This window comes from Abramis brama (assembly GCF_963993115.1).
Source record: "Abramis brama genome assembly, chromosome: 4".
Taxonomy (NCBI): Eukaryota; Metazoa; Chordata; class Actinopteri; order Cypriniformes; family Leuciscidae; genus Abramis; species Abramis brama.
Window position 1 is genome coordinate 27528824 of NC_139966.1, and position 27298 is coordinate 27556121.

A 27298-nucleotide genomic window follows, 5' to 3' on the forward strand; every position below is an offset into this window, starting at 1 on the left:
AAAATATTTTTTTGTACCCAGCCCTTCTGAAAATGCGAATGCGTCTCTGTCCCCAGCACATTTCAAACCAAACTGGCGCCCATGTATTCGACTATGAGGTTCATAGTCAAATCAGACCTCTCCGAATCGAATCGTCGAATCCTCGACTATTAGAAGTCAGCCCTACAAGAATGTACAAAATGTTTTGGAATCTGTGCAGTAGATGGCTTCAGTCGCCAAAAATTTGTTGACTGTGACACATCAAAGCGCACTGCAAGGTCCTGTTCAGGAAAACCTTGCCTAAGACGACAAAGAAATAGAAAAAACTGGTCAATGACGGCCAGTTTAGGAATGCTAAACCCCTGCCTTACAATTTCCCCATCAGCTTGCCTTATTCTCTGTGCCTGACTCCACCCTACCATGTTTTCTGCAGTAGGCTGTCGGGCCATAAACACTGCTTTCAGTGTGTTGTAATCAGGAAAGTCTGTGAAAAACATGATGTTCTCATCATTGCCTTGGAATCTTGAAAGGAGAAACTGCTTGGTTTGAAGACGTGCAATTAATTCTGCTTGATCGTTGATGATCTTGTGGGCTTCCTTAAGTTGCTCCTCCAGTTGCGGGGGCAGTTCAGCATAATCATGATCGGGGTGTAGAGGGGCCGTCTCTGCACTGCAAGGGCAAGAAAATATTGAGGGACATAATTTTAGGAGAGTATATTTTAAACTAGTGATCAATCTCCCATCTGAGGCCAGTCAGTTGCAAAACGATGCTTTTCTCTTAAAAGTGATATTTCCCTAAGTAGAATAGGTCAGTAGCAGTCACCTCCAACATAAGCTGCTCTGGAAATCTGCTGTCACCACCAACAATAGAATAATATTAGTTTTTTAACACTCAGTATTGTTTACTACAAAGAGATATATTACTTCTTGAAAGGTTAGATCCCAGACAGAATGAAATATATCTGGGTACAATATGTATCATTTTCATGTTTTAGATTCTCAAAAGGATTAAGTGGCAACTACAGAGGGGTGTACTACAAAGTGAGGTTAATGGGTTTTTATGTCACAAAGGGGGCTCTCTTAACCTGGCTATCTCACCATGGTAACTTATGCTGCACACCCAACCTGCTTCGGAGGAGGTTATGTTCAGAGTTTATGATTGAAATCAGCTATAAAACACACCACCCTGTCACAAATCATTTTCCTGATGATAATCTCTATGACCAATATATATTCTCAGCGAGGGAATAAGTTATATATGCAAACTTGCTGAGCCATACATTAATGCCACTAAATCAAGTCCTGCAAGTACAGTCCCACAAACTTCATACACCACATTGCCATGGGAACCTACATGCATTCAGTTCATGATGCAGATTATTTCCCCCATTTGCTTCTATTAAAGGGGCTCTGTGTAGGTTTTTACTTAAAAAAATCTTTAAGATAGAGTTTTCATTTGTACATGTATGAGCCAACCATGATGTAATAAAAAGAATGACACCTTGACTGTCCACCACGGTTGCCTCTGTCAGCCTGTAGGCTCAATTGTGTGTGGAGGAGTCGGGCCCGAATCAGCGCGAAAATTCACAAAATGTGACGTCATGCGCGTTCTCGTCTACTTGGTCTTACATCCGTATGGCACGGCAGCCATTATTAGTAAGCAGCGGCAATCGGTAGTGTTTTCAAATGGTGTTTTCTTACCTCAAACATTATGCTGATGAATCTCTATGAGCCGTCAGTGGTTGCTGCGGCAACCCTGGTTGATGTGGTCGTACAAGCGTGTGCGCACAAGCGTGTGCGCACCGAGAACGAGCATGAGACTGGCTGCAGTTCCTCTAACGGCCACTGGTGTCAGTAACTGTTAGAAATTTCAGAACCTACAGTACGCAATGCTCTTTTAACACTTTAAATTTTACACAGGATATCATCCACAAACTAAAAGAAAACCGAAGGCTCAGCAACTACAGATCACTATGGATGATGTTTTATGCTTGGTCCTGATTTGCTGCCATGTGTCTATTTTACACTTTGAAGCTAATAGAACGGTTAGAAAAACGGACTAGTCTATTGTATTTTATCACAGATAATATTAAATTAATACAATTAATTTCACTTTGATTTGGCCAAAAACTAAAGTGATTTTCATGTATCCATTACTATGGGAAAGTGTCAGACCTAAATGCAATTCTTGAGTATAATGTTAAAATATATAATGTATAATGTCTAATGTCTAAAGTAGATCTTAAGACAGGTGTTGTGCCGAAAAGTGATTGCATTATTTATTGCAATTGCAAGTAGAGGCTTCAATCATTTTGTTGTAAGTAGAATACTGCATTTTATGGGTTGTTTTTGACATTTAAATGTATTTTAACAGGTAAAAAGGTCTGGATTGGTTGGTACACAGCAGGTAAAATAATGCAGGCCATTATAGACATGATATATGACATGATAGACACAATAAAGACATGATCTCTTTTGCAATTATCCTTATGACTAAACACGTATTCCATCGGCAACAACAGGCTTCTATTATTTCCTATAATCATGTAAATGTCATAGGCCTACCTGATTAAGCTCTAAACTGCAAACACTTATTTGGCCATAATTGTTATTATTATGTTAAAAGAAATGTTAAAGTATCACATAGACATACCTTTGCTATTACCATGGACATAAACTGATGGTTATTTGCACGTTATGTCTGTTTGATTCAGCTGTAGACATAAAGAGACAGGGCACAAATTTTTTTTGGCGGACCATCACTTTTCTGCATGACACCTGTTAGCATTCCTCTGATCCTAGGAATCAGATAATAGTAGGGAAAAAAAATATGTTCAGAGATACACGTCACTTACCTTAACTCAGGCCGGACATCCTATTCAACAACTGCAGTCACATGAAAAGAGGTCTTAAAAACATTATGGACTAAGAATGCAACTGCACAGAAAAATACCTTGTAGTTCCTCTGACGATAGACCTCCTTGCAGGCTTCACAGTGCTATCAGTCCAGGCAAACAATGTTGGAACAGCACCCTTCTTCAACTTTCGCATGCCAACCAGCGTCTTCAAAAAAGTCTCTTCTGTGAAGTGATCTGAACATACTTTTGTGTCCACGTGGATCTGCAACGTTAGATATTAAATGGATGTTACGGTTTATAGTTGTGTGCTTAACTTGGTCTAGATTAGCAATGGTTATCATAAACAGGCACAGGTCACGTCTTGTTTATATTCTGCTGTAAGACACGGCTAGCCACGGCAGGACGTTAGCTGACCAGGCTAGTCTAAAGAGCTACAACTTGCTTAACGTTACCCCCAGCCCCTCGCTCGTTATAACTTAAAAAGGGCCGGTTCGTGGCTAATCAAGCCATGTCTATTTAGCCAGAAGGCTTAGCTAGCTATCTCTATGCTAGCTAACATAAATATGGCTAACGTTAACGTAGTTCGCATCATAAGCTAATGTTAATATCTTACCTTGAAATGGCGACCGGGATCTCTTCTTATTTTGTGAATCCATTCACAGCAAAGTACAGGATCTTTGGGGAAACGATGGAAGGTTTGACCTGTATAGGATTTCTTTTGGAAGAAGTACATTTGGGAACACAACAATGGGGCGGCATTGTAGGTAACGTTATGACAGTAGCCTACAGAGGGCCAACGTTACTTCCGTCCACCACAGCCTTGTTTTGGTTTAACCCTCTAGGCGCCACGGTCGAGTTTACTCGACAAGATGCGGCACTGAATAAAACGGACGATTTTGTCAAATAGGGTGTCAAATTTCATTCAACCTCCCTTCCACTAGATGGCAGACATGTCATACTTCATCCCAGACTCAAAAAAAGGTCATGCTTCTATACAAAATCTTCGAGCTAGAGCGCATTGAATCAGTGCGAACAAAAGCGGAGCTAGTGTGCGAGTGAGACATTTTATCAGAGCAATATTGTCAATGTCAGCAAGTATTTGCATTAGATTATTATTATTATTATTATTATCTAATGGAATCAATAAAGCTTACCCGCAATGAAGTGTTGGGTCTTCTATTCGCGGACCCTGATTCTGAAGGGGAATATCTGCCTTCAGAAGATGACGGCGATTCTGAAAGTGAAAGTATAGCCCTACACCAAGCACAAACGGTGAATCCTTTGCCCAATGTAGATGGACCTTTGCCCAATGTCAGTGGTGGGAACAATGTTTCCCGGAGTCGGAGTGTTCATCGCGAAGTTAGCAGGCGTGTTAGTGTTGTGGGGAACGAGACGGGAGATTTTTACCACGCTAGCCATGTAGCTTTGTCTTCTAGCCTCTCCGCAATCGCGGCGACAGTATTGTGGTGGAGACATTGACCTTGTCTAACATACCCAGTGGCATTAGACAAAGTATTCATAGGACAGTTAGGGGGCAACGTGGAGGCAGGGTGGGGAGTCGCAATGACAATGACAGTAGTCCGAGCTGTGCACACTTGGCGCGCATGCGAGGCAGATCTGGCCGCGCTGCTCATAGCAGGAGCAGAGGCGGTGTGACACGGGGCAGATGGACTATTATGCATAGTCTATCGCAAGCTGATGGGAATGCCGGCTTTGAGTACTTGGCCAATGAGGATGAGTACCAAAGTTGGATCACACCCTTTGATCAGCCAATTGGATATCTGTGGGAAAGAGAACTCTCCAATGCCAATTCGCCCCTAGATTTTCTATCACTCTTTCTCTCTGATGATTTCTGGAATTTACTTGTAAATGAGATGCCCATTCCGTTTTTAGCCTCCCATCAACTCCATCCACACTCCAGATTTCATCAATGGTCTGACGTAACTGTCAGTGAAATGAAAGCCTTCTTTTCTCTGCATTTGAGTATGGGTCTGGTAGAGAAGTCAGAGTTGGAGGATTATTGGTCCGAATATTGGCCAACAGCAACACCTAGATTTGGCAAGGTGATGTCCAGGAATAGATTTGAGATGATTTTGTCTTTCCTTCACTTCACCAATAATGAGGAGTGTGTTGACAGGGGTCAGCCAGGGTATGACAGGCTATTCAAAATCCGCCCAATCATCAATTTGGTCATCCCCCGGTTTTCAGCAATGTATGGTCCATCTAAGCAGCTGTCATTGGATGAAATGACCATTGCGTTCAAAGGGAAATCAACCCTAAGAAATGTACAACCCAAACAAACCAGACAAATATGGCTACAAAGTATTTGTTCTGAGTGAAGCCAAGTCAGGCTATGTGCTACAGTAGTCCATGTACACTGGACAAAGTAGGCCTAATGCAAGTGATTTCGGTGCTACACACCTTATTGTACGTGAGCTGATGGCCCCGTACACAGGGAAAGGGCATGAGGTGTACATGGACAGCTATTACACCTCGCCAGCCATAGCAGATGAGCTGGCAAGCAATGATTCTGGTTTGTGTGGGACTGTCAGCAGAAAGAGGAAGGGGATGCCAAAGGGCCTCACCCGTGAACAGTTGCCGTTGAGCAAGGGATATGACCCAGTTTTCATGAGGAAGGGGAAAATGCTAGCTTGTGCGTGGCATGATACAAAGCGCCTCACAATGCTCTCTACACTGCATTCCAACACGTGTCAGAAAGCGCATCAGGACCAAACACACTGATAGTGGCTATAGGGAGATAAATAGGCCTGTTTGTGTTGATGACTACAATTCGTTCATGGGGGGTGTCGACACAGCAGACCAGAGAATGAAGACCTACCACTTTCCCCATAGGTCAAGGAAAAATGGTACAACAGGATTTTCAATGCCATTCTCAGTGTAAGCATGGTGAATGCCCACATCATTTACTGCCGCTGCACTGCTGCTCCTCACACGCCCCTGAAAGTCTTTGTGCAGGATGTCATCACTGCTTTACTGGAAGGCTTCTCCAGGAAAGAGAGCAACAAAGGCCGAAAGTCGTCCTCACTGGGAGACTTGCCACAGAGACTCACTGAGCGCCACTTTATCTGCCAGGCTGATGGTTACCCAGATTGTGTAGTTTGTTCTGATTGGACCTGCCCTAAAGGCCGCCGTCAGACAAAATACATGTGCAGGCAGTGTGGGGTGGGTCTTTGTGTTGTGCCTTGCAATGAGAGGTACCACACCATGAAACACTACAAGAAATGTCACCTGGATGGATAGGGAGTCATTATCTCTACAGCAAAAGGCCTGCTACATAAATTCTTTTTTTTTGTCTGCCATTTATTAGTAATGATTTACACTGTTGATTTACTATCCATTTCCCTGACCATTTAGTAGTGTACAATATGTGTTCTTTTTTGTGTGTTCATGTCCTTGTGATGTGTGCGTCTTTGTCAGCTAAAAAAAAAAAAAAAAAAAAAAACATCAACAAAAACCACAAAAAAATAAAAAAAAATAACATTGTCTCTCGTCTTGTCTCGTCTGTCTCTCGTCTTGTCTTGTTATCTCACTCATGATCTGTGCCTTGCCGTGGCGAGTGAGCTTTTGAACTAAACAGGTCTTGTCTACTTGTGTTTGTGTGTCATATGAATAATATATATGTGCCCCATACATGGAATCAGAGTGCCTAGTGTATGTAGTAAATGGAAAATTTCTACAACAAAAGGCCAACCGCTACATGCATTTGGTTTGTTTCTACCATTTATTAGTAATGATTTACACAGTTTGTTTACTACTTACTATTTACCTGAGCATTCAGTATTGTGCAATATAGCATACAGAAGGTGAGGGACATTTTGGGGGAAAGAAGTGCTGCATTTTATCATTTAAACGTGACTTTTCATGAAAATTCTATAATACAAGATGGCCGCCACCATATGACGTCGTAATATGCAAATTAGATGGGAAAATGTAATTCCTACATAAACTTTGGGTCATCCTTAATATTTCTCTAATTTACAGAAAGTCTCTATCTTTTATCACTTTTAAGATATAGCCTTATAGCCTATAACGTTTTAGGAAAAAACCTCTGGCGCCTAAAGGGTTAAGATGGTGACGTAGGTGAATAAGGCGAATTCCGGAAGAGATGAAAGGTTTGTTGTCCACACAGGTACCGCCATGATGACAGATGCCCGCTGCGCTCTGTCACTGAACTTCCGGTTTAGAGTGTACCCCCTAGCCTCATTTTGGTTTTCAAGATGGATGTGCGCTGAATAAGGGGAATTATCACTCTAACCGTTTCACCTTATGTATCACTCCGCTTGCGGCACCTGTCATGGCGGTCGAACAAATCCACCATATTATTACTAAATGGTCTGCTATAGTCAGACAGATAGACAGACAGATAGATAGATAGATAGATAGATAGATAGATGTTAGGCCTATATAAATTTAGGAACATAAGCATTACAAACTACAATAACCTAAACAGAACTGGAACCTTTGTAAGATATGCGCTCATCTTCACAAAAAGTACATGCAGGGTTTTTAAACATCTCGTGTGGAGAAAATATTGTTTATTCTGGCAGGGCTGGCCCTGACCAATTTGCTGCCCTAGGCAAGATTTTACCTGGTGCCCCATGCATCACAGCCCATTTTACCCCGTCAATGTGTTCATGATTATTTGGCAAGAGCACAGGGTTGCCAGATTGGGCGGGTTACCACCCAATTGGGCGGTTTTGCAATCTATTTTGCGGGCAAAAATGGGTTTGGGCGAGTGGATAAAAATTGGGCTGGTTTCGGATCAGTTCGGCAGGTTTTTGTTGCCGAAACAGCGGCACTTCAGATCCTTCTTTTCAGCAGGCAGCAGTCTCACTCACTCACTCACTCACTCACTCAAAATACAGCTCTGGCTGACGCACTGCCTGCCCCTCAAACACACTAGATTGCGTGGTTTTCAAACTTAGCTAGCTGACTGACACTGTGGTTTCATGACAACTCTCTCCGGGTCAGCAGCAGCACCAACACATTTGAATGTTACGATATGATTTTGCCAAAGGTTTAATAGACAGACAAAATGGAAGAAGATCGCGTGAGTGTTTAAATCGAGATCACGCAGTCTTTTATAGATGCATCGTGCAACGACACATTTGATTTCATCCTCTAACGAAAGTGGCTAACTTATGTCAACCTCATCTATAAGGAAGGGCAAAAATAAAGCAATTTAATTTGAAATAATATCGGTAATATTCTGTAATAAAAAAATTATAAACAATCGCGATAAGCTACCTAGGTGAATCGATTTTTTCTCCCAGCCTTAATGAATATGCATGTTTTATATTGCTATTTGAAATAATTTAAATGTTAAAGTGGGTTATTTTTTATGTCCATTATATCCACTCAATGTTTTATACTTTTAGTGACAAAACAGACTCATTGATAGCCTAAGTTGATCGCATTATTTTCCGTAACATAAGCTTATAGTTTAATAGTAGCCTAGAATAGTCTGACTGAGGTCAGTGTAGCCTACTTTTGCGTTCATTTGATTGAATGTTGTTTCTAAAATCGGATAGGCTAAGTTGAAAAATGGGTAATTTTAAAGCTTCTTAATGATTTCAATGCGTTTAAACGAGAAACAAGCCACAAAAAAAATTGGCCGGTTTTTTGTGCATTCTCGCACAAAAGTTTTTTATGATGTTTTGGGCTGAAAAAATTATGCTTGCCTTCATACCTCATACACCAACTATGAAGGACAGGCCCAAACCCTGCTAATTTTGTTAGTATTAATGTACGTTCACTTCTAGCTTCTCTCTTTTCTGTCTCGTTCTTTTCGTGTGAACTGAGTAGGCTAAACATGCTTACATTCAGAAATATAATCTTTATTTCTATTCAATTTTCAAAATTATTTATACATATGTCACACACGCCTACCTGCCTGTTGGTGTAAATAAAAGATGAGAGTGGTAAATGTTACAGACATATTATCATGGTAAAGTTCAGCCTATTATTGATTTTTATTTTCACTTCCCTTTTATCCAGAGACGGAACTATTTGCACTGTATTTATCAATGGAAAATAGCTACATCATGCCAAATAATCTGTCATATACTGTGGCTCACATTAATGGGGTCGCTTGCAAGTTGCAGCAGCACAAATTACATGACCAGCAACATATTTCTGTTTCAAATATTGCATGTAGTTGACAGTAAATGGTGGTTTCATTTTATTAAAAAGCATTTGTATTCATTTCTCGCTATTCCATTCCAAACAGGAAATGAAATGATCAAAAAGTACACGGACCGTACGGCCCTGCTCATGCTGTTCACTTTTCATATAATCAACATAGATGAAATGAAAAAATAACATTGTATTATTTATTTAGAATGGCTATGTTAAAAAAAGATATTATATTATATATAGTTTGTGATATTAGCTCACTTTGCAGCAAAAGCTCTGTTGGCTTTTATTATTTGAGAAATAAAAGCTTGTGTTAAAGTTATGCAAATGGTTAATTATTTGTATGACTACATCACAAAGAGTCAAGTCCTGTAAAAGCATTAGATTGAAAACATTGAAATTGCATAAAAGTGTGTAAATAATAGAAACGCAGTTCAAAATGGCCTTTCTTTAAATGCAAATGTTCTTTGAGTATTTAATTTGTGAAGGTAATGCATGTACTCACTATACTCCTAATGTAATAAATGTTGTGATGTAATAAATGTGATGTAATAAATCACATGTTTGACAGCATAAAGCAAATTGTTATGCAAGTAATGCATATCCACTGGCACATGCCAGTTTCATGCAAAACTGCATGAAAAAGTTTCAACTGAAGCACATTAACTTGACATAATTGTGCATGAGGAAGAGCATTTAAATTAAGAAAATACTTTATTGGGTCGAAAACACAAGCTTAACTTTGTATTGTTATTTTTTGGCATATTGTAAATTAAATAAATATATCAACACTTACCGAAGTGATTACAGTGTTGGAAAAATAGACGCCGCATGAGGCAACTCGAAGACAAGCAGGAGAAATGGAATTGACCAACTTGCAGCTATAACATACACAGTTATACAGAAGCACATTTTGTCAACAAATATCATTTATAATCTATCGTAAATTAATATACACAAAACAACACTTAACGAAGTGACCACACTGTCGAAAAAATTAGCGCTGCATTATGCAACTCGAATTGCAAACGAAGCAGGAGAAATGCTAATTGTGGCGCTGCTGCCGTGTAAAAGAAAAAAAAAAAAAAACAGTGATCGAACTGCGCATGCTCATCATCCTGTGTGGTCTATCCTGTTAACAAACCAAAAAGTTGTTAGTTCTCCCTACTTTAAATATTAAATGATATTGGAATTACATTGTTTATCTCAACTTTTTTTGTTAAATAGTTGAATAAACTTTAAAAACAGAGTTTGTCATACAAAACGTAAGTTGAATTTTATTTAAGGTGACTTAGGTGGTGATATTTAATACATTACCAATAAATATTTAATCAAATCATTGTAGAAAATAGCTACTTTCAGCAAAACAGTATTTTACTTTTGATGAAGAACTTGAATTAGTGGTCACAATACTGGAATTTCTAACTTCAATATGATACCTTGAAAAATATAAATATTCAGTATCATTTTCAGTATCATGGGGAAAACAACCACATACTGTATACTGCCATATAAATAATTTAATATAATTTAATATCTCAATTTTTGACCATCCATTTTGTCATGGCAATCATTATTTTAACACACAGCACATGTAAAACACATATACAGTAAAAAAAACCTTTTCCATTTTTTGATCCCAAATATATTTCACTGAAAAATACTAAGTGCAGATTGTATCTGGATGTGAGCAAACTATTGCTTTTGCCATGTACAACTTGATGCTGATTGACATTTCTCATTGTGCTCTTTTTGTTTTCTTTCTCTTGTGTTTTCTTTGTTTTCTGTGTCTATGAAGTATGGCAAATACACCCTCTTACTGGACCTTGAAACGAAAATCTAGAGAAAGAGTTAACCAACAATTGGAGTCAATGGAGTCTGGTTTTGCTTTAGGCTGTAGGGCTGAAAATGCACCAGTTGACAATTATGAATATCCAGTTAACAATGAGGAGGACTTTATGGACTGTGAATCATCTTTCCCTGAGGAGTTAGATTCTTTACAGTCTGCACTACTTAGGACTTCACGGTCAGAGTTAGTGGTTGTCCAGGAAAAGGCTGGCGGGACATACCATTACTTTGGAATCCTGAAGTCAATCAAGACCACTTTGGAGGCAAATAAGTCCAGATTGACTAGTGGTGTATGCCTAGAACTTCAAGAAAATGTGGATGGGTTGCCAGTTTTTAAAAGTTTCTCCACCCAGTTCTGGCCCATTCTTGGAGTCATCAGGAACCTCCCCCAGCATCAGCCATTTGTGATCGGGCTTTTCTGTGGTACCAGAAAGCCATCACTCATTGAGTATCTGGAAGATTTTGTTGGTGAAGTTATTGACTTGGAGAAAGGATTTACATTTCAAGGAATTACCATGAGGCTCCAGCTGTGCTCAATGGTCTGTGATGCACCAGCCAGAGCTTTTCTGAAGAAAGTTAAAGGACACACAGGCTACTCAGGGTGTGAGAAATGTATGCAGGAGGGGGAATATGTGAACAATAGGGTGATATTCCCTCAGACTGATGCCCGCCTCCGGAATGACAGAGGCTTCAAAGAAATGGCTGATGAAGGGCATCATCTCGGATATTCACCTCTGGCTGCCACATCTTTGGGCCTGGTCAGTGGGTTTCCATTAGACTACATGCATCTTGTTTGCCTGGGTGTCATGAAGCAACTCTTGCACCTGCGGATCAAGGTTCCACTGGCTTGCAGGCTCTCAGGTTTACAGGTGAAGATTCTCTCTGAGAAGCTCTTGAAGATCAGAAAAAGTGTGCCAGTGGACTTTGCACGAAGGCCCAAATTTTTGAATGAAGTAGACCGATGGAAAGCCTCTGAGTTCCGCCAGTTCCTGCTTTATACTGGTCCTGTGCTCCTTAAAGATTTCCTGCATACTGCAGTATACCAGCACTTCTTACTTTTTTTTGTTGGAGTGTTCATACTGTCAAACAAGGCGCTGCTTGAGACGTACACTGATTATGCAAATGATGCGCTTGTGTTGTTTATTCAGCACTTAGGAAAGCTGTATGGTGACATGTACTTTTCCTACAATGTGCACAACCTTGTACACCTTGCAAGAGATGTCAAGGTGCATGGGAACCTGGATTCCTTCACTGCCTTCAAATTTGAAATTTTCATGCAAAAACTAAAGAGGCTTGTCAGGAAACCAGAATCTCCCTGCTGCCAGGTTGTGAAGAGGCTTGCAGAGAGAGAGTCTGTACAAATGGAGAGAGTAGAAAGTTTAGGTGTAAGGAGAGACACAGCACTGCAGTATTGGACTGGTAGAAGGGAAGGTTTTCCTTATACCTCATGGAAGACAATTTGTTGCTGTACCTTTAATACATATGAACTGATCATTTAAACCGATCTAAACACACACTAAAACTATCCCATCTCCTGTCCATCTACCATCTCTCAGACTCTTGCTTGACTCTTTCCACAATCTTATGAAATTGTATATGTACTGTGTATTATGTCTGTCTGTCTTTCAGTCCGTCCGTCCCTACATTCGTCTATCTGTCTGTCCGTCCGCCCCCTTGCTGCTGCCTCCTCTGCTACCAAAGCTTCTTCCTCTGATCTGCCCCAATCTCCTTACATGAACATTAAGTAGTAACTGTAAAATGTTTTGTTTTTTTGCTCACTAGCCACATTCACATTTTCATTACGTTGGACCTACAACCAACGTATAATTAAAGGTAATATATATGAGGATCTATTGAGAGAAATCCAATATAATATACATAACTATGTTTTCAGTGGTGTGTAAAGACTTCACAAAATGAACCGTTATGCTGAATCGTTGTTGATCTTTTGAAGTGTTTCGAACCTGAATCTCTGACAAAATTTAAAAAGTCCAATGTCAAACCAATTTTATATCAGTATCATGTCACAAGCTTTAAATATGCAACTTCGCTGCCTAATTACTGCATAAAAGTGACCAGCTGGATATAAACTAATAGATGTAACAATTGTGACATTAAACATTTGGGTCAGGTTTTCGTGCATTTTTGTCATATTGATTTTACTGCTTGAGGCCTAATGTTAGCGTCCTCTCAGCCTTGACAAACATACTGCTGTTCTTTCTCTGCTAATGCAGCATCTAGTCAACACATTAATTACTTTATAATGATATGGCAACATGTACCATAGTGCTCTGTATTCATACCGTTTCGCGGTCTGTGTTTTAAATGTGCATCTGAAGGGTCAGCACTCTCCGTGCAGCACTCAGACTCACGTGGCAAAATAAACAACACAAGGCGCCATCTAGAGGCCGAAACATAGAATCAGGCTATTAATTAATTGTATATATTGCGCATTCTGAGCTTTTATAGCTGGACTAACTTAACAGATCAATTATCGGACTCAAGCCCAATTACAATTTCAAGAAAGAGCTTTAAAATATGGACTTGAATTATTATCTTGAATTATCAACTAAACAATTTTACCTGCATTGGGTGGATGGGCGGGTGCCAACTTTAAACCCTGATATAAGCTGGTTGTAAGAGATTTTTCTGGTTTTATGCATGATATTGGTATTTTTATTTTTACCCAACTGATTATTAATTAATTAAGTACACATTTTATTTTGTATTAGGTGAATATATACCTAATAGTACTATTTGAGAAGGAAAGCAAAACTGGCCCGGTGGCAAAGGAGTGGTATTCAGATGGCCTTGCTTGGTGGCCCCCGTATAGTGACAACTGACAAGTTCCAGATTTTGAGAAATGTTAAAAAAAAAGTTGCCCCCAATCCATCAAAGGGCTTCAGATTCAATGACAAAATAAAAGAAAAGTGGGAAAGGTCATGTGTAACATCAGACCTTAACACAGACAGAGAACAAGACGTTACACCTGTACGACAACGAAGAGAAGTAAGCACATATTTATTTGTTGAATATGAAATAATCCTCATTTTAGTCTGAGTTTTAACTGTATCACACAAAATGTAATAGAATTGTGAATGTCTTTATGCTTGAGGGAAATGTTGTCACTTTTGCTTGTATTGCATAACATTATGCATGAAAATCAAAAAGTCTCATAATGGTTAATTTACAGACCAAACATCTCAGGTCACCATCACCCTCATCAACATCATAAGAGGAAGATGACCTTCTGGTAGCTTTACCAGAAACACAACCTCGCCCACCCAAAAAAACAAAAAGACTTAATCGACCCCCTCCAAGAAACTTAACAGCCCCTCCTCCCTTACCAGTCGTCAGACCAAAGACCACAGATGCCATCAGAGCTGGTAAGCTTATTTTGATCTGTGTGTCAAAATAAATCACATCAAAGTCACATCTAAGACTAAACATCGCTAGACTTGTGGTGACAAACATACTAGCTTTATCTTTTTGTAATGTTTTCATTTCATAACAGGGATTTCACAGCCCCGACCAGTGTCCACCAACAGCAACCATGGTCCAGTTTCAATCTGGCAACCAAGTAACTTGGACTCTTCTCAACGTAAGAGTGATGACCTAGTCAAGATATGGTGTATCTGAAAAATGTACAAAAGGCTTGTGGTGACAAAGACATACTAGTCTAATCTTTTTTTAATGTTTTTATTTCATAACAGGGATTTCAAAACCCCGACCAGTGTCCTCCCACAGCAACCATAGCCCTGTTCCAGCCTGGCAACAGAATATGCATTCTTCTCAACGTAAGATATATGACATAGTGTAGATATGGTGTATGTAAGAAAATCTCTAACTCAAGCATTTCTGATTATATTTGCGAGACATGCGTTACTAACATCAATACATTATTTCTTATTCAAAGGCATGACATCAAATTGGAGGCAAGAATTGGAGGCCAGACTAGAGACAGACTGTCATCAAAGGCCAGCTTACACTGAATGTAAGCATCTTTCAGAAATAATGGCCAGTAGGCCTTTGTACTTAACCTAACATGTGCAGAGTTACTAGATTATTTAGGATCCTTTCACTAATCACAAACATGAGGTAATGATTTTATATTATTTTTTCCAAGTAACAACGGTTAGTTGGAGGCCAGACGAAGTGGAGGAACGGCATCCAACTCCATTGCCCGATGAAGGGCTGAGCTTTCCTGAATGTAAGCTATTTAATCCTAATTACCTCATGTGACATATCTATCTTTCCCTAGAACCAAGATATTGCCTTCCTACCCATCAACGCATGCCAACTAACTGCACTGGTACGTTTGGTCACATCTTTCTTTTGATGTCGGTAAACTACTCTTTTTAGGATAAGTTTAATAATGGAATTGTTGCTGTATTTCTAACAGTAGTTGAAAGGATTGTCCTAGAACAATTAGGGGAACTTCACCTCAAGCTGGACCATTTGACAACAATTGTCCAGTCCCTAACTCAAAACAGGGCTTTACAACAAGAAAGCCATGATGACTATCCAAAAGTTCTTCCAATTTCCACATTGGAAGAACTAAACAGTTTTGATGAAAGGCTTCGGCAAGATGCCGATTTTAAGAAACACACGGTATGTCCTCTAATACTTTGAAGTGTATATACAGTGGGCAACATCAAAATGGGGAGTTGATTAGTTGAGTCAGTTATTTGTTGGCCTGCACAAATCCAAGCAGGAGGGTTGAACTAACAAGACAAGTGACAGAAAATAGGATTTTGACTGCCTGTAGTAACATTTGCTTTGATTTTGTATTTTATTACAGATCGCAAAGCTGTCCATAACCAGGGGAAACAGTGTGAAAAAAACAGTGTGGCGAGTCTGCAGGAAAGTATTTACCCCAGAACTGGCCACTCAACTAAACTGGTGTGGGAGAGGACAGAAGACTGGCATAAAGTCACGACCAGTGCGTGAAATTCTACTGCGCAAGTTTTACTAGGTTAGCAGTAACAATCCCATCAAGGGAGACTTCATCAATATTCCTGTTTCGTATATAATTGTGCTTAAAAGCTTGCATACAACGGAAGATGTTGTTAAATACTGCCATTTTTTTGCAAAATATAACTGATCATGCAAAATACTTTTAAGGATATTGGTCACAATATTGGCCATTTATCACAAAGTTGTTTGGCTACTTTTTTTAATCATGATAACTGAAAACACCAAAATGGCCCTGATCAAAGTTTACATACCCTTGAATGTTAACAACACATGTTTACATGGCAAACTTACAAGTTAACTTACACCTGTCACTTTTTGTAATTGTAAGTTTGTGTGTGTGTGTGTGTGTGTGTGTGTGTGTGTGTGTGTGTGTGTATAAATACTGTTGTTAGTGATTTTCTTAATGTAGCTCTTGAGGAGGTGTGCTAACTTAAATGGATACTGAGCCATGGTGTGGGAGTCAAGTCAAGTCACATTTATTTATATAGTGCTTTTTACAATACAGATTGTTTCAAAGCAGCTTTACAGAGATAACAGGAAAATAATGAAACAAAGTTTGTTTCAGAAGAAAATAACATCACACTCCAGCTTAAATAAGTTCAGTGATGGTTCATTTTTGTTGTAAAAAAGTTATTAATTTAGTTATTTTATATATATAGCCGCTCTAGAGAAAACCGTGATGTGTAATGGGACACAAAAGAATCTTCGAATCCACATGCCCAATGGAAGAGGACGTGTTCCCCTGAGATGAGCATATCATTGGTATAAAAGTAGCTGCACTCCCCTGCTTGAATCTCCAAACAAGGTCAAAAATACTGTACAAGGACCTGTGTAAAAAAAGTAGTTGAACTTTATAAAAACAGTAAAATATTTATAAGTAATATCAGACTTGAAAATAGCAGTGTTTAGAGGTTCTGTTTGCACTTTATAAACTTCAACTACGTCCTCTACAAAAAAAATGAATGACTACAGTATTTATTCACAAACACTAATTACAATTACAAAGAGTCAAAAGGGAGATTAGAGGTTAGGAAAAAATGGTTTGTGGGAGTTGTTTTATAATAGAACAAGTTGAAGGGATGGTGAGGGTGTTATTTTTAGAATGGAAGGTAAAAGGTTGATAAATGTATTGTGTATGTTCTACCAGGTGTTATATTGGTAGTAAATTACACGCACCCCCACACATTATTGTAGATGATACATTTATTGGTGACATAGGTAGTGGGTACAATTGGTACTTCCCTGATAGTGTTTTTTACCCTTAACCCTCTGGGGTTTTTTGTGGTCCTTGAGATGTTCTGACATGCCCTGACATTTGTGCTTTTTTCAGTTGCTTATAAACATATTAATGGCAAAGGTGTAATTACACTATATTTAGCACAAACAGGGCTACCATAATATGTGAGCAACGTGCATGTACATGTTTGTATTTTTGAGAGAGTAATGTTTATACATGGTTATTGAAAAAACTAAAAACTAAAGTTTCTGAAATAAGGCCACAAAACACATACTAAATATGTGTCAATAAGACTTTTGACTAATGGATGTTTTTTAAAGAGTTTTTTCTTCAAAATGATGTGAAAATCATCCTGCCTAATCATTCACATAACACAATACATTGATTTAAATCTTGTAAAATACTTTTTGTTTGGAAAGGCAATATGCGCAAAGGGCATCAACGATTCAACACCATCATGCATATTTAGTGATTCACACCTGAGGAGACAATGGGGCCCGCATACTTAATGAGCCATTCATTCAGGTGTGTCACCTATAGCCACAAGAAAGAATGCAAGAGCATTGGTTCACAGTTGGAAGCATCTCAATTTTATTTTATTTTTCCACAAATTGTGCTTGCAAATTGTATAATATCCAAGGAAAACATGTCTAGTAATTGTGCAGTTAATTCTCATACTGTATTTTCAGTTTTGGAATATTTATCCTCTCCCCAAATTTGTCAATAATAAAACACAATAAAAATTATTTAAAGAAAAGGCTTATATTTACCTTTTAACATTTGTTTACATCTACCTTGTAAATATATTAATATTTCCCCTTATATTTTCTCTTGTAGTGACAGTTCTTAGGAATGGTGCCCTGGCACACATAACTGAGGCTGAGGTGGAAATACAATTAAATTAAAAAAATTTAAACAAGGAAATGTTTTGTATTCAGCCTTTAGTAATTTACCTCATCTTTACCCAGATCATTCAGGGCTCAGTAGATATCAGAAGACTTTTTAATTTGACTTCTGCCTCCCCAGAAAAAAAGGAACAATATAATTTTACAAACATGTGGCATTATAGGTGAAGTAAAAATAACTGCACAATAGTAAGAGTTTGATGACGTTATAAGTAGCATGCGATCATGGGAATTTTAAACAAACACCATTTAGCTCAGACGGCTGTACTACGATGCAACTGGCACACCCAGTGCTGGATTTCCCGATAACGTATATTCTCTTACAAAGACACTAAAGGTATACCATTTCTAGGCGTGTTCCCTGAATTATACCATAAGAGGTTGCTTAAATTATACCTTCTTACGTACGACGTTAACAGGTGCTGTCCGTGGCGATGGTGCTGAATTGGTTGATATGGCTAGATAGAGATTCGATAATTCACTCATGCAGGGGCTGCAAAAATAAACTGACCCAGTCCTTAAACTGGTAAACACAAATGGTGAATCTTCATGGATGACCGGGACATACTGCATAGATGCAGACATCAAAAGACTAAAGCCTATAATCTGGCTAAAGGAACACAGTTAAAACGTATTTGTTGATGTAGGCTATTTGTTTTTTAAAGCAAAGTCTTAACTGCTTTTCCCTATGTTTTTTCACTCTGTTACAGGCTGCCAGGAAGAGAAGAGAGACTGCGTTTCTATTGTTCCTGTTCCTTTTTAATCCCTTTTCTCCTGAAATTATTTTTTTGTTCTATATTAAAGCGTCTTAACTTTGAATTGTGTCTGTTCATTATACACATTATGTTACACAAACAAAATGAAGAGGATAATTTTTTCGATGTCAGTATAGCCTACTTTTTTTCATATTGTTTTTCATGTTGGATATTCAAGTAGCCCCAGGGCTGTATACCACCATATAGGCTACGTTGAGGGGGACAAGTCTTATATGTTAATAACAATAATAAATCAACAATTAGAAATGGCCAAATTGTCCCCCCAATATTAGAAATTCTTGCTTTTTAGGATGATAAAAAAAGGCTTTAAAGTTACATTTTAGGTTGGTCTACCTTAGTGGTCTAACAGCGACAATCCAAATAGATACCCAATCAAATCAAAGTAGGCGGGGTTTACTGTTTACAGAAGCAGGGCACGTATTCCATCAGTTCAGTTTAACGTTGAAAGAATGCGAGATGGGATGGAAGTTGCAAATCATATTAGTCAACTGTTTTATGATAGAAATGTTAAACCGTTAGACTGACATTTATTTCCACTCGACTTTTTTTCTATCGAATATGGCCATTTTGAGGGATGAAAGTTGCATGTGTTAAGTATTGAAGCTATTTTAATAATGAAAGTCGCGGGGCAGCGTTGACTAGTTTCTGTTGCAGCGTGATCTCCGCTCTCTGAGTGCAAATTATGTGTGTGTGTGTGTGTGTGTCAATGAAAGCAGTGCATTGTGTCTAATGTAAAGGAGTAACCCGAAAGGTTCGGCCTAGAAAGCCCATACAGAGCGGCCGGGATTTACAGCTTTTGCATCGTTCAAACATCGGCCGGAGATCATTTGCGATCAGATGCCGATGTCGCGGCGACATATTGCCGATTAGCAAACGCTCTCTGAGCGACATCGTGTCGATGGAACTTTGTACACCGGGCCAACATCGGCCAGACGCATGTGTGCTATCTGGGTCTGTGATCTTTCTTTCTTTACTTTCGTTATTCTGTTTATATATATATATTCTTTGTTAAATGTAGTTGTATGTTTTATAGTTTCATTTATTAAAAACCCATTATACGCTTGATTGTCTCTGTCTGCTGCTCATCGAACAAAGCCTCTTAAATGTGTGATCTTAAGCTACAAGCTTTATATTGTTGATTAGCCTACAGGTTAGTAATCTTATAGTTCTATTTGTTCTAACAAAAAAAAGTTATTCTTCATGGCCAGAAGAATGGCCTTTCTTGAGAGTTTATAAGAAGAATACTCCATGTGAGTTGATAAGAAGATCATATGGTCGGTGGACGAACTGATTATTCGATGTGAAATTAATTTTGTAGGTTATTCTGAAATTTGATCTATAGCCTATCTGTATATTTATAATTGATTATAATTTGTTGTGGTTAATTATCTATATACAGATATACAAATATACGGGCTATGCAATCCCTTTTTGGGCTAATTAAAATGTGTAGGTATAATAATTGATCATGACCAGTAGGCTGTGATTAATTATTAAATAGATATTCCCCTCATTTGAGCTGATTTGCTACAATGCAATCAATAACATTGCTACACTATATAGCACCATACACTCAATGCCAAAATTTTAAATAGTCATGTAACCGCACTGGCATTAGTAGTACATTTAACATTTAGCTCAAATGATCTATAGGGAATTTTAATGAATATGATTAATATTTTGCATATTACAGTTACATTAATTTATCGAAACTGAAACTAGATCGATATGTATATATGAATAACCAATCACAACGAATTATAATTCCTCATTCATATATCAATAATCTTATTTAAAATCGAAGTTATGGGATAACTTTCAATGGAATTAATTTAGTTATCAAACAATCTGTTTGTCCAGCAAATATTAACGTAAGATTAACTTATCAAATCTCAAGTAAAATTATCCTTCTTACAAACGCAAGAAAGATTATTTTTCCTGGCCTTGGAAAAAAACCCAACTCGCTATGTTTATAAAATTAGGTTACTTAAATCGTAACAAGATAAAGCATGTAGCTTAAGATCGAAACATCTTCATTGACTTTGTTAAATGAGCATTGAGACAATCAGGAATATATGGAATTAATAATTGAACTAATGGATACATAACTACGATTCACACAGAGTAAATATGTATGTATAATACAGAACACGTAAACAAATACAAGACTAAACGAGTAACGAAAATGAGAGAGAGAGAGAGATCGGACAATGAGAGAGATGAGAGAAAGTGAAACTAACATGTGCGATCAAAGAAAGATCACAGTTAGGCAAAATCACAGACCAGGTAACCTTTGAGAGACAACAAGAAATCAGATTACATTAAAAGTTCAATAAACTTATCTTGCAAAATTGTTCTCTTTGTTGCTGAAGAACGCAGAGTCGTGCGTGCCTCGATAAGAGCAGCGTGCGTGTGTTTCTGCCAGGCGGGAAGGAAGTCGACCGGAAGTTGAAGTCGGCCGGGTGCCGACATCTTGTAGCAGAACTTCACTTGCGTTAGCATCCCATTGACTCCCATTCATTTTGGCGTCACTTTGACAGCGAATAACTTTACATCTGAGGCGTTTAAAGACTCCATTTGTCCATTATTTATTTCTAAAGATACACGACAATGTATAAAATGCTCCATTACCTTGTAGCTTATGTTATGGACCCGTAGAAGCAGTTTTTGTAAAAGTAGGCTAACGATTGCGTCATAACCACGCGACTCTCTGTCGCACACTAGAGAGATTACCGTATAGACGGGAGGAGAAGCTCGCGGGCAATCGGGGGGACGTGGAGCCAAAATGACAATATAATTAATCAGAATACCTAGCAAAAGTTTCTCTGTTCCAAGCTTATGGACACCTCCTACTCACACTCTCCGTCTCTGCAAGATTCGGAAGGGAATGATTCAGATTTCTCTTGGCACATCTACTAGAAGACAGACGGGTTGCTCACGTGGTCCGTGTAACACTTTGCTCGGTTTGAGTCTGCGCGTCAGGAAAGGAAGTGCTAAGAAATCGCTGAAAATGGGCTTCACTTGTCTCAATTGAGTTCCAATGGGGTCGCTGTGTCCATTTCTTTTACTGTCTATGGTTTCTGCAGGGCTTGCGCTCTCGTCTCTTCCGGTGAGCGCGGTAGCGGGATTTTCAAAAGAGTCTTTTTCTTTGAGTTGAAGTTGCTTGCTGCGTTTGCTTCGCTGAGTCCAAAGACGAAAATAAAGAAAAGACTTAAAGGAAATAAAAGAGAAAACGGAGAATGCTCCCTAAAACGGAGCCATGGACCTTGAAAACCTCTCACAGAAAAAAGTGCTCATTTAAGATTTCATGAGTCGGTCTTTTATGGAGAAGATGGGTTCACACCTACTCTGCGTACGCGGACCAATCATCTTAGAGCATCTCGGGCGGGAAGATTTTTCTTTGTCTTGTCAGACACGCCCACTTGAATGAGTCATGAGGAGATGAGAGTAAGCCGTTCAGCTCCAGAAATATGAAAAGTGTAAAACAATGTACATTATTGCATTCTGCTATCGAAATTCGACTCTGTTAGATTGCGAGGTTTACAGAGATATGAAACTTGTCATATGAAGATTATAGGAACACCGAGTTACAATCACATGCATGAATAGAAGCATTTACCAGTTCGTTCCTTCAAATAAACGTCATACACAAAGTGAATATAACCTAGGAAAACACTCAGGAGTATATGAAAAATTACATGCTTATATTCTAAGTTTAATGTCCAAAGTTCGTGTATGTGTGTGCGTTAATGTGTGTGTTGGAATGTCTGTCACGTTGCTCTTCCCGTTATCTCTTGCAGAGAAGCTTTGGCTGCAGCTTCGTGCAGGGTCGTAAAGTGTTATCCTCTAGAAAGAGGAGTCGGGTTACGGAATGCGATTCCACTGGAAAGACATTCTTCAACAATACATTTCAGAGCTAAACACTCGAAGATCATGACTATATGATCAAATACTTTATGTGTCAAATACGGGACGATTCCGTATTATACGGAACGGTTGGCAACCCTTGTTGCCAACCGTTCCGTATAATACGGAATCGTCCCGTATTTGACACATAAAAGTCTTGTTCCATATTGAACTGATACGGAACACACTTTGTTCCGTATTTTTGAGAATCAATTCGGTGCAAATCCATGACAGACACATAGCTTCTAATATATGTCAGACTGTGAACAAAGACAAGAAAAAAAAAACAGACGGTGCGGTAGATACTAATTTCTCCCTCTGTTTGTCTATGATCAGCGTAGCGTTTTTAACATCTTGTAACATCATCAGAGAATGCCCTTTTAATTGGTCGTTTCAGTCATTGTGAGTCACGTATCGTAGCAACGATGACGACAAGTGACAACAGGGGGAAATGTAAAAATGACTACCTCCGAGCAGCCGGCGAAAAAGAAAAGAGCACAAAAATATATAATTGAATGGTAAAATGACTACCCGTGGCTGGAATGCGTGAGGGACAATGAATACTGTTGTGTTTATTTTTCTTCAAATGCAGTCTAAGCCGATGAGTTTTGAATGTTAAATGTTGTATTTGTTTAAGTTAAAAATAAAACGTATTATAAACTAAACAAATCCATGGTTCATTGTTGGCAAAATGATCATGATAGCCTTTATATTACACATCTATGTGTTTCAGTCTTGTATATTGATTAGCCCCCCCGCCGTTCCTTATTTCCATTTCAGAAAGTTGGCAACCCTAATCAACATGCATAATGGAATTGTACATATATCAAAAAAGAATATCTCTAAGTTCTAAGTTAAACACAAAGGATGTTTGTGTGTGTGTGGGGGTGTGATGTCACGTAGCAGGAGAAAGTTTCGTTATCTTTTTGGTGCAGAGAGGAATGTTAGTTTCAGGTTCTGGAGTGTCTCTGAGGTGCAATTAGTGTCGTAAAAGTCCATTTGCTCCAGTCTCTCTGGAGCCGGCGTATGATTTGTAATTGTGAAGGAATGTACCGAAAAGAACACAGAGAGTCCGAATTTGTTAATTCAGAACAAAACGAACGAATGATTCAAATAGCCCAGTCGCTACAGTCAGTTGTTGATGGAATTCCTACATATTTAAAGTTTACTTTCAATTTGAAATACTATACCCAGTAATATTATTCTTCTTAAAACTGTGATGAAATAACATAACACAGGACATGATTAACCTAGATTTAGATAAAATAATTAAAAACACCTTTCATTTAATATCTCACATACTTTGAAATGTAATAGTGTGACTTCAAAACTCAATCAGTTACTTCAGTATTCATATTGACTCTGACTCACTGAAATGACTGTATTGCAATAAACTGCAATCAGGCTGTAAAGTCAATAGAAGTGTTCAAGGGGCCATCTAACTATTGCACGTGCACTAACACAAAGCATCACTGACTGACAAACAAAACCAATCTTCTTCTCTATTTTAGATCAGTGGTTTGACCACTTAACTCTATTCCAGCCAACAACAAAAAATTTAAAAAATACATATTATGGTAATATAATTACACATGTATACCATGACAGTCTTGTCTTTTGCAAAATACAAAACAAAACTAAATACTTACCTTCACGTACATACACAAAAGATGCCTGGGCAACCTCGAACTGTTGAAGAGCATTGCCCAGTTGGCTCTTTGTTGCCTGGAGCTCTTTTTTTTGCTAGAGCAAGTTTTTGTTCAGCACAACGCCTCAAGCGCACCTGACGTACCAGCAGCTCCATAGCCCTTTTATTTATTCGCAAACACTGCGAATAAACCTTCAGGCGAGTCATAGCATTGTCCAAACAGGTATACTGCAAATACTGATTAGTGATTACTGAAACAAATCCCTAAATAGCCTAAATCAGTGATATTTTAAAATAAATGTCAATTAAACACATTACAAAATTTCAAACATATTGCCAGTTTGAGGTACATCTGTATTTAAGTGGCATGTGCCAGTGAAGGTTTTGTGATACCAGTGCTGTAGGGCACAGACTCTTTAAAATTGTTGAGTTAGAGTTACACTTGTGCGCTTATGTAATTTTTTTCTTGCGCTCCTAAGAAACAGAGCTTCCCTTGACTGTCGTTCTTCAAATATTACATTATAGCCTCTTTTCAACAATTGTCCTGAACGGTTCTCATTGCAAAACCATTCCATTCTGTGTTGACCCGAACCAACTACGGTTAAATTTTTTCAATGTGTAATGAAATACAAACGCGTCAGTCGTTGTCATTGTGAAGAACGATCAGCTATTGCTATTAATTTATCTTTCCTTTGTTCACACAAAAAACACTATTAACAGTTACACAGAAACTGGTAACCAGGCAACAGAAGTGAACAATTGAGAAGCGACATCACTTCAAGAGATCTACCAAGTCAACTGGATGTGATGTATTCTAATCAAAACTATGAGAGCAAAGCTAGAATTACCAATATTTTAACACTTTAACGTCATTCTGTAAATGCTATTTCTACAAAATATCAGTAATTAATAATTATGGCAGAAAAAAAAAATATTTATAATTATTAAACATTTCTTTGATTAACTCTATAAAATCTACTATGTTTTTATTTTAGATGTATAGAGAGTCATTTGTTTAGTGTGGATATATTCATCCATGCATTACATTAATTAAAATCATTAATTTTACCTTACGTTGCTTCACGACCAATTTCAAAGTTCCATGCGACTGACACTAGGGGTTGAAATTCCCAATCGTATGCAAATGTCGTGTGCACTGGAAAGGTGGGAAGAGCCATAGATATAATATAGAAACTAGATACCCTATTGGCCGCTGGGCACTGAGAAATGCGGCCGCCATCTTAAACCGGTCGTATTCCTAGTTACGTTGCGTGGCAGCAGTTAAGATGCAGGACACTTTACAATATATACCTGCTTAAATTGGCAGACCATCGCTAAAAGGGCTCGGGATTACTTTTCATAAGTAAAATTTAACATTACCGTACTATTGGTTATATTTTGTGAATAGAATATTACCAGAGAGTTGAGGTGGAGCAAGGATCTTTGATATTACTGTACTGAAATCATAGCCAGCAAGCTAGGCTATGTTAACTTTACCGGTGTTCACCCGACTATGTGTGACTGTGTGATTTTGGTGAGGTGACAGTTGTAGGTTACAGTTTGAAAAGTGTTTACAGTTTGACAAAAAACACAATGTTGTGTTTTATTGCGAGTGTACACAAATATAAGTAAACAAATTGCAATTTCAATGATGTCCTGTATGAACAAAATTAGTATGTTTTTATGTTTCCACTGTTTGATCGCCCGCGCCTCTTGACATCGCATCGCAGCCTGTTCATTATAGCCACAGAGCTAAGACTACATATTAGGTGTCCCTAAACAACCCGCGTATCTAACAATAGTTCCGCATTATATTAGTGGTGGGGGAAAAAAATCTATTCTGTTCAGTATTGCAATATTTTGCGCACGCAATTATATCGATACAGTAGCGCAAAGTATTGCAATATTTAATAATAAAATTATCTGTTTTACTTTCGGGTTATAGGGCTGTGACGGTGGCAGTTTTTTTACCACTGCGGTGGTAATGGACCAACTATTGTTGGGGAGTTGTTTTGAAAATTGAAATAAATAAAAAAATTGTGTTTATTCGAGAGCGAAACTAAAAATCACCCGCGCATGTAAAACACGCTTTACAAATAAACTTGATGCGCCTTACATGTCTAATAACAAGCAAAAACTATGTTGAAATGAATCTGACGTGCAAGTAAAAATGTAGGCTATCTGTCCTACAACGTTTTTCTACTTTACCACAGTAAAGAATGTGAATATAATAGGCCTGATTAAAAGCGAACCAAGGAAGAAACGTTAAAATCCCCTTCGAAAATCGCGACATGAGTGAAGATTTTGGGGAAAAAACAAGAGATTACATGCAGGGATGAGTCACAATTTTTGAATATTCGATTAGTTTATTTAATTATAGAATTATAGAATATCGAATAGGTTGTGTAATTATTCTCTAAAATAAAATCTCCATGTTTTTGGTGTTAATGCGGTGGTGACGCGTTCATATAATTACGTTCTGTAATAAGGTCCTGTGTCCTGAATGTTCAAGGACAAAGTTTTTGCACTACCCTCCTAAGTTGCACTTCAGTAAATGTGTAGAAGATGTTCACAGATTTAATGGGACATTTGAAGTGAGTTGAGCAGTCTTATTTTCCTCATTTTTTGTAATGCCTCTGAATAATATGGGGGACATGAATTGCAATATATCGCAGAATCGAATCGCAATACTTGCTGTATTGCAATATGTTAAGAATCGCAATAATATTGAATATGGCCCAAATATCGCAATACTATCGAATCGTTAAATTTTTGCCAATTCCCACCCCTACATTACATTAATTAATTTGCACACAAGTTTTATTTATTTTTATACCGTGTATTCTCCATGTATATTCCACCAAACCGTGACGCCCATACCGTTTCGGTTCAATACGAATCGTTCCAACCCCTACTATCCCTGGCTAAATACAGAAAAAAACTACTTCTGTCCTCGTTTTGTTTTTGAAGACACAACATTAGGTTTTTCATCAGATTGATAATCAAAAT